This window comes from Aegilops tauschii, chromosome 3 (assembly GCF_002575655.3).
Source record: "Aegilops tauschii subsp. strangulata cultivar AL8/78 chromosome 3, Aet v6.0, whole genome shotgun sequence".
Taxonomy (NCBI): Eukaryota; Viridiplantae; Streptophyta; class Magnoliopsida; order Poales; family Poaceae; genus Aegilops; species Aegilops tauschii.
Genome location: NC_053037.3, coordinates 170347490 through 170357308, shown reverse-complemented (window position 1 = coordinate 170357308; position 9819 = coordinate 170347490).

Here is a 9819-nt window from a genome sequence, read left to right as displayed (position 1 = left end):
TTGGCAGGCTAGCCCGAGCGTGACTCACGAGCGAGCAAGCCGCCGCGCTGGCCTTCGCTCGAGCCAGATGGCTGGCCTTAGCGCGGCGCGCGCGAGCAAGCCACCGTGCCGCCGTGCCAATCTAGCTAGCAAACCTTGCATACAAGCAGCTGGACGGAGCTATCTTGGCTAGCTAGCGGCCGCGAGCGCCGGACGGAGCTGGCATCCGGGCTGCCGCAAGATGGGCTCCGCACCGCCGGCGGTTTTGACCTTGCCTTCTGCCGGCGGCGGTAGCTGCGTCCCATGGCCGGGGATGACTAGGTGGACGGGCCGGAGGTAGGAGGTCACTCGGGGATCTTTGTGCAGACTGGCATGTAGGTCCCACAAGTCATAACGCCCGGTCGAATAGAAGGCGTTGACTTAATGGGCGACACGGGCCCTGTTTGGATACTCTAAGTCAGAGGTTAGATTCTAACCCTGAACTAACTCTAACCAAAGTGGTGTTTGGGTGGCAGGGTTAGATTGACAACCAATGTATCCAAACAGGGCCATGGGTTGAAACGTGCCTATAACGGCACTTTGTAGAGTAGTCATTTCTTGGTAGGGTTGGTTGGTAAGAGCATGTACAATGGTTGATAAGGTAGTCTTATCTTAAGTCTGCCACGTATGCAAGTGGTAGTAGTTTCTTGGCATTATTAATGGTTTCTTGCATTATTAGGGGTTTCTTGTAAGGAACAATGTACTACTAGCGACAAAAGGCGATTCTAGGTTGCGTTGTACTCCAACGAGTACTACTAGTGGTCGAGGGAGTGTATACCTCGTTTTGTGGGTTCGATCCCAGCCGAACGCACGGCGGCCTTTTTTTTAAATAGTAACTTCGCTGCGAGCAAATATTTTACACGGGTAGTTTGAGTTTTGAAGTCAAACGGACGTGCGGCACCACAATCTAGGTGCACTGGATAGCCTAGCCACGTGAACGGGTTTTCCTTCCCAGCATCTCGTGGCTCGCGTGCTCGCCCTAGCCGCACCTCGGTTGCAGCTTCCTTATCAGCTAGTAGTAGCATATCTAAACTAGTGCCTCCCAATTAAGCCCGAGGAGCCAGAAAAGCCTCGCGGGGCATTGGGAACTGTGCAATATGGCTCTGTACGTAAAGTGCTCTATTACTACTCTGTAGCTTGTGGCGTTGCACGCACGGACTTCACTCCATTATCAGCTCTACTATAAAAGAAATTCCTCTTGACGTGTTTTTTTTAAACGGAGGCAAAAGCTTTGCTTCATCTCATTCATAAAGAAGGAACTACTAACAAAGTTTGACGAGATCCATTACACCTCCACAAATGGAAGCGAAATGCCTAGTCTGGCTGTATCAAATAACTCAAATGTTCTGCCCCCGCAGTCACCGTCGCTGATAAACAGGCTGCTAGTGTGTGCGTGAGAGGAGCGGCTGAGTAGGCCAGCTACGTGAGAGGAGCGGCTGAATATAGCACCGAGAGTACCCACTAGGCCACTACGCAGGTGTACTTTCCCTGCATTGATAGTACAACGATGGTTCTAGAGAACAGTAGTACCCTCCACTTCCAACTGTAGCTCCTTGGCCCTGAGATTCAAGAGTTCAAAACTGGTGCACTATACTAGAAGTACAGTACATAGCACTAGTAGTACCCTCGCACTACTAGTTGAGAAAGTAGTACTAGTACTGCTATAGTACGAGTACGTACTCCTCTGTCACATAATGTAAGACATTTTTTGACACTAGTTGGCGTGTACAAAAAATAGCAAAAACATATCCAAAATTTCTTAATCCACGCCAAAAACTACTAGCTAGTGCCAAAAATTTATTACTAGTACTATTATTTACAGTATAATGCAATCCCATAACGTCCCACAATGCTAGTACTAGTAGTAAATAATAGCCTCACCCCTTCGCTACAGTTGGAAGGAACGATGTACAGTTGGAAGGGACGAGGCCCTGCGGTTACTACGCTCTTATCTCCTCCTCGCCAGTTCCCCTCCCCCCTAAGAGAAGGCAGTTCGTCGCTGCTCCCATGGATTCGCCAGGCGGTTCTCCTCCTCGTCGGGGCTGGGAGACCTTGGACGACGATCCTTTGGGAGAAATCGCACGCCACTCCGACGTCCTCACCGCCGCAAGACTCGGTGCTTCCGGCACCAACTATTTCAAGACGGTGCTTAAAATGGCTTGTGAAAAGGCCATGCTTGTTGGTCTTCCATGCGTCCTCGAGGAGAAGGTTCTTCTATGGGACAATCCTTCGAACAGTCCACCACTCCCTGGCCATGGTTGCACGTTGACTCCGCTAGAGTTGCCGACGTTGAGAGGTAGTCGGATTTTGTCCGATGAGCAGGTCAGTAATGGAGTTTGATCAGGTAGTACTTAGTTATTCCATTTCCATCCCGTAATTTCTCCGCTGCCCACCGTCTTATATATAGGTCTGGGTCGGTGCCAACGAAGATTGGCTTGCATACCCCCGGCCAGATACCACCATCATTTTGCACAACATCCACAGCAGTGCGGCCGTTCTGGTAGACCCCTTCTCCACCATTGGGATCGGCCTTCCGGACTGGCTGGGCTTGAATACGTATGATGATGCCTACATGAGATTGAAGAAGATAGCAATTGCGGACCCGCCGACAAAGCGACCCGGCTACGATGATTACTATCTCATCGCGGTGTTCGACATAAGGATTGCCATCAATGCAAGAGGCAGTAACGGCAGAGGCTGGCGCATGTTGGCGGCGGCAACTTTGTACCCTACTCGTTCGAAGACGTCGTGCGCCATCTAGGCCGCATCTTCACGGTGACAAGTCAGAGGACTTGTTTCATCTGGTTGCCATCCTACGGCACGAGAGATTACAAACGGAACGCACAAACCATCATTTGCATCCCTAACGGTACTCCATTATTTTGCAGGGACCAGTCATCCCGCGATCAAAATAAGATCGCCGATCTTGGATGTGCATTTGCATCCATGATTCGGTCTAACCTGGAACCTTGTACTTTGGCATATTGGGATCAACTATCTTAGCAGTCGTTACCCATGGTACCACTAATGTGCAACATGGTCACACAATCTACCACGATCGGACCGTCACCATCTACCCAGGTATTCCATTTTTTAACCCTCTCGCCTTCTCTTTCATTGTTGTACTAGTACTCTACTTACGTACTAGTAGGAGTACTTTTTACCTTGGAGGACGCGTATAGCTAGCTAGGCCCTTGAAGACTTGAACCCACTAGCTGCCACCATTTTTGTTTTTCCATGTCTTACTATCTCATCCATGTAGCCAAGAGTGGCTATATATAATAAGCCGGTTATTTTACTTCCTCTATACCGGAGTAGTACTATTTGCTGCACAGTATTACTGACCGCCATATTTGAGCACAACATTATTATGCATGGACCTTGACTATGTATGTCACCATGTGTCCAGATCTGAGATGCCGCGTGTACCAGATGAACGGCGCCGAGTTCGACCCCCGTGATGCTACGTGGGTGCCGAGGAACACTCTTGGAGAGTACTCGCTTTTCATTGGGGACAGCTACCCCATTGTGAAGCGGATGCCACCTTCCGTGCACCACATGGAAGGCCTGCCGTTCATGAAGCATGGTTGTGTCTTCCGTGCGCACCGCCGCATGAACGACATGCTGGGACACGCTATCCCTGATTTATGCCGCTTCAGCTTGGATGAGTCTCCATTGTGTGGAACCGGACTAGAAAGCTATGACAATGATTCCCGTTGCCCACCGCTATGGATCGTGCCATCCATGAAGAACACCTGGGACTGGAACCTGGAGGAGGACATGTAGCCCATCTGTAACGTGTAAGTGGAGTACGGTAAATTGTGAATGGTAGCGCTGTGAATATATGTAGACTAGTCATGCACAAATTTATCACATGAATTGGAGATGTACTTGTGTGGCATACTAACATTTGTCCTTTAGAATTTATTACTAGTAAATGTGTTATGTGTACGTGCAACTTGTGTGGTTGTTGCACGGGCTCCAACACGCTCTTTGAGAAAAAAAAGGTGGCACAGCTTTGGATATACGTCACGTGGCGGCATCATATAGTAGAATCGTTCGCTATAGTTGTAGTACGCTCCTACTAGGACGACAACTCCTATAAAACCTTGCGCTTGGCTCTTTGCCTCTTCGGGAGGTTCAATAGTTCGTACTCGTGTGAACCTTTCACTTGGCTCTTTGCCTCTTCGGAAGGTCCAACAATGATGATACTACAGTACACATTATGCTTCTGGCAATCTGACACCGATTGAACTGTTGCACGTCCACCGCAAGGGCAAGGGAGAGGGAGAGGGAGAGGGCGCGCTGTAGTCAAAACCCTCTCCTCGTCCTGCGAACCGCCGCGTGCGTGGGCGAGGGAGAGGCGTAGTAAGCAAGCTTCTCCTCGTTCGGCGAGTTGAAGGGACACATCAAAGCAGTACTAGTACTAGTCCATACTGCGTCCTTTTCGGTTAATATGGCTTAATTTGAAATGAGAAAATACACTGGCGGTCAACGTATGTAACAATACGCTCTTTACGGTCACTATATATAGTTTTGCGGTGATTGTAGGATCACTAGCTCATCGTAGAGCACCGTATTGCACCCTACTGACCGGCCACATAGTCGACGTGGCACCTTGTTGACTGGTTAAATTGTCACCTCGTTTCTGGGTCCCACCTGTCAGTTGGCAGGGCAAAGAAATCAGCTAAAAATAAAGAGTGTAGTACATCTACACTTCCAATGCATTTAGCCTTTAATCTAAATCGATATTGATTGACTAATGCACCAACTTGTGCTCTAGGTATAGGCTACATGTCTATCCTTAATTACAGCATGCAACAACCTTCATTTAATCTTCTTCTCTCAATGGTCGCATGCACACATAACTTTTGGGCGTTAATTATGCCATGGTCAATGTGTAAATCTCTCAATGTACAGTCTTTCACGGACGTAGGGAGTAGGTAGAGCACTTGAGCGTGAGCGTGTGTGTTGCGTCGTGTGCTGTGTGCCGCATGGGTGCGTGAGTGTTGCATGCGTCCATGTGTACGTGTGAGTGTTGCATGTTGCATGCATGCATGCATGGGGCTTACTCCCTCCCATTGACATGTTCATATTTCAAGCTTCCTCTGTTCCCTCCATATGGTGATACTCCCTCTGTTCCCAAATACGGAGTAAAATCCTCCCTCTGTTCCCAAATACTGAGTAAAATCCTCCCTTTGTTCCCAAATACGGAGTATTTGTCTTTCTAGAGATTTCAACAAGTGACTACGTACGGAGCAAAATGAGTGAAGTGAGCGTAGAGGCATAGGGATAATGTAGAAAGGAAGTCTTCGCGATCCATTATTCCCCATCTCGGTCAGAGAGAACTATTCAACTAGTCTTCGCAGTGAAGTGACAATACACGCTGCAGCAGATGGGACACTTAATTAATAAGCTGAACCAGCGTGTTGGTGTTACTAAATCAGCCTTACCCAGTACTGCCATCATGTTTGCCAGTAGAGCATGCTTCTGTCCTCCATTAACTGACATATGGGCCCTCTTGTGGTAGACCCACATGTCATCGGTGTAACTATTTACAATCCAAAGGACGGTATATCCTGGTAGTAGTAGTAGAATTGAGATTTAATGCACTTTCTTCCCCGTCTTCCACTCTTCTTCCTCCTCTCTTCTTCTTCCTCCTCTCTTCCCCATCGTCGGCCGCACACCATTTCCCCCCGCTCACTGCTCGCCCGCCCGCACTATCTTCCTTGGTAGCTCGCGTGTACCATATCCCCCCGCTCACTGCTCGGCCACACGAGGAGAAGCTTCTTCGCCCGCCCGAATCCACTTCCCCGCTGGCTCGCAGGCACCAAAAACCCCAATGGCAGAACCGACTGACACGCAGAGCCGCGATTGGAATTCCCTCCCCGATGTTCTCTTGGAGCAGATCTGTAATCGTATGGACCTACTCAGCACCGTCCGTCTGGCCGCATGCTCGGTGTCTTTGTACCGTCTACTCATCTGCAACCGTCCGGCTCTTTTCAAGTCACCCTGCTTGTTGATGCCCGATCCTCGCAGGTGGCCCAGACATCGACTTGACAATCCTACGGAGGTTGCCGTGGTGCCCCTCGACATGCTACCACTACCCGTCCACCTGCCCTTCATGCGCGGCCACTACTGGGCGGGCATGAAGGCCAACTGGATCGTCCTCATCCACTAATCCGGTAGTCCGTGGCGTCTCGTGGATGTCTACACCCAGCGAGAGATCACCCTTCCATCTTTGGATACCACCGCCATCGAGCCTCGCGGCCCGCCAGACACTCATGCCTACTACACACGAGACGCGTCGAGCTTTTGGCTCGACATCTATTTGCTGAAGGTTGTAATTTTCGAAGTGCCCACACCATCAGAAGACTACATGGATTACAAGCTCATTGCCGTGTTCAACATGGGATTAGTCTATCTAGAATCCGGTCGCCATACATGGTTATGGCTCATCGTCGATCCTCTTCACCCAACACTTCTGTCTGATGCTATAGTGCACAATGGCATCATTTATGCGGTCGACGCACAGATTGGCTGCCTATACTGGTGGAATCTATCGTCGTGTAATTGTTCTATCTCATCTCATCTTTACCTTAAGAATACGACTGCCTGTTCATTGTTACAAATTTAGAATATATAGTATGTCTATAACCACATCATTGCTATATGTTCCTCTCATTTCCTAGATTTTTATGACCACACATGTTATTGTTAGAGTTGATATGAGAACAATTGGTATCTAATGATTGTTAGAATAGATATTATGAGTATAACCTCATGATTGCTATATGTTACTCTCATTTCCAGGATTTTTATAACAACGCATGTTATTGCTTAGAGTTGATATGATAACTGTAGTAAGTGCTATGGAAGAATATGAGTAGGCCCTGTCATATCTGTTTTCCTCTCGTTGTTACATGATGTTTGGACCATGATATATTGCTAGAATATGAAAGCCATTGGCTTATTTTTTTTAACTTGGGGTATGATTATGACCACGGCATTGCAATTCTCTGTCTATGATATGTGTCACTGTTATAATAATCTTAACTCCACACATACTCTGAACATGATTGTTTATTTTTGTCCTTTTGGTCTCCAATTTGAATTGTTGCAGTAGACACAAATGCGCTGGCTTTCATGATTCCAGGACCTGGAATCATACCAGCCGATGGGTGGTGGTTTATCGCTCGTTCAGCTGACGGTGGTCATTTGATGCTCATTTGCACGTACCAAATTGACCAAACCATTTCATCAAACCACATGCAGTACAATGCCTGGGGCGTTTGTGACATTGATGGCTATGGCTGCTTCGTGTTTGAGAAAGATCCCAGCTCCGTTGGGCCAGGCGTATTCAACTGGAGGCGGGTTTACAGCCTCGACAACCACTCCATGTTCCTCGGGCTCAATTATCTGATCATCCAACCAATCATCGATCATATCACCGGCGATGATTACCGTGCTATGCAACTTCCATTCGCCAGGGGGGGGACTGTGTTTACACATCATACAATGGGTTTCATGAATCACTATATCCAGAGATTCGTCGACACAGCTTGTTGCGAGATAATCTTCAGTGTGTGAAAGGCATCAAGCTTCCATGCGATGGATGGCTTTTGCAAACCTGACATGCGGCGATGTGGTTCATGCCAACAGCAAATATGCACAACTTGATTCGTACTGATATGTAGACTGAGCCATGTATTCTGCTGCTGTAGCACGACCCTCTTTTGTTGGACTATTGTTAGTTTGAAGCACTCGTCTGGTTTGAAGGATAGATACCTTTCTGGGATCAAGTGCATCCTAACTCACCTGCGCAGGATGTACTGATAATGATGATGGAGATGCTGTGCAGTATATTATTCATCATGTCCACACACTGAATTGATGTGACAACATGCTGCGCGTGAGGTGACACAAGAATCCCGGCGGCGTGTTCGGGTATTCTGGACTTCAGATTTGGAGTACCACTTATCTGTCGAAATCTTTCATCATTCACTTAAAACAGTCGATTGATCATACACTGAGTACCATATAACTGGAATTAACCCATGCAAGTCGAAGAAGGATTGGCCGGTGCTGCCGGCTGGCGTCAAGTTCGATCCCACGGATCAGGAGCTAATCGAGCACCTTAAGGCCAAAGTGAGTTGTGACAGCGCGAGATCTCACCCTCTCATCGATTTTTTCATACCAACCATCGACAGTGAGCACGGCATATGCTACACCCATCCTGAGAAATTTCCAGGTAAGACACCGATCGGCCGTCTACTTGCACAAACATATTCCTCTGTTTATAGCTCTATTTTTCTTTTTAGACGCAGACTGGTGAAGCAATTACAATTTGATAGTTAATAAAAAGTGAAACAAGTGACTGCAACATGCCAAAGATGTTACCAAAATGCCAACTACGTACACTAAAACTTGTATTCGACAATACTGCAGGTATCACACTGAGTGGCATAAGCAAGCATTTCTTGTAGCGCAATTCCAAGGCGTTCAAAAGGGGCACGTGGACGCGTCGCAAGATACAGTCGGAGTGCGGCATGCACGCGATGTGGCACAACACCGGCAATACCTTGCCGGTGATGGTCAACGGCCGGCAGACGGGCAGCAAAAAGGTTCTGGTGCTGCACACCAACAAGAACTTCGACTAGTAGAGGACCAACTAGGTGATGCACCAGTACCACCTCGGGGACCTGGAGCAAGAGAAGGAGCGGGAGCTGGTCCTCTGCAAGATTTTCTACCAGACGAACACTAGGGCCACGAGTAAAAAGATTATAAGTTAGTTTGGTATTGGTACTTGTACTACCTTGTCGTCCGCAAGTTGGTATTGTTGTTAACGATCTTTTGGTATGCACTTGGCATTTGCTTCCAACCATCATGCCAAGGGTCGACGTGGATATAAAGCTGATTCATTTGTTTCAAAACGAATTTTCAGGCACCTGATTTTTATTTGATGGGTAGCATAAGCACCTGCCGTTCGAATTCCCAGTTCTCCAAATTTTTTGAAGCAAGTGCATGCTCTTAGTATCACGATGAAAAACAATATCCTTGCTGCATCCCAGTTATCAGTCTGTACTTGCAGAATTCTCTCGTTTATTGAGCACGTATATTGTTTTTTCAGGTCGAGCAAGTTTCAACTGGGTTGTAGACTGCCCAGGCTTGGTTTGTTTTTAACAGGCCTAGCCCATGATGACAACGGGGCACAAAGATCCAGCAAGTATCTACTGGCCTCTGGTCCGCCAGCGTTAGTTATATTTTGTCTTACAACATCCGCAGGCACTTTTTTTACTGAATCAAACACACAGCCCATTTCTATTTTCCTCTTGAAACGTATGTCCTACATCCGTTTTCTAATCTCTACCAATAGTTTTACTAGTTCATATACACGTATCATTATATTGAAAATACATAAAATTCACTTCTCATATTTACATCCTTATTTTTGTTGTTGTTTTCCCTCCCAGCACTGATTTTTTTACCACTGGTTTTCCCTTAAACCAACTCAATTGCCCCACGTCTTATTTGCTTACAAAAACAAAACGGTTTTTTTGGCAAATCAATATGTTCTTAAAAAAATGTTTATCATTTCGGGATTACAAAAGTTTGGACTCCACCAAAATATGCAAAATAAGGTTGAACTTTTTGATCGTGGTCCTAGGCAGAAAATGGGTTGTAATAAATTACTTAAGAATTAGCAAATGGGCTAGAAATTATAAAAATTAGCAAATGGGCTCCATGTTGTCTGCCACAGATTTGGAGGCTGACTTGTGGGCCTACTAAGTTCATGCGTAC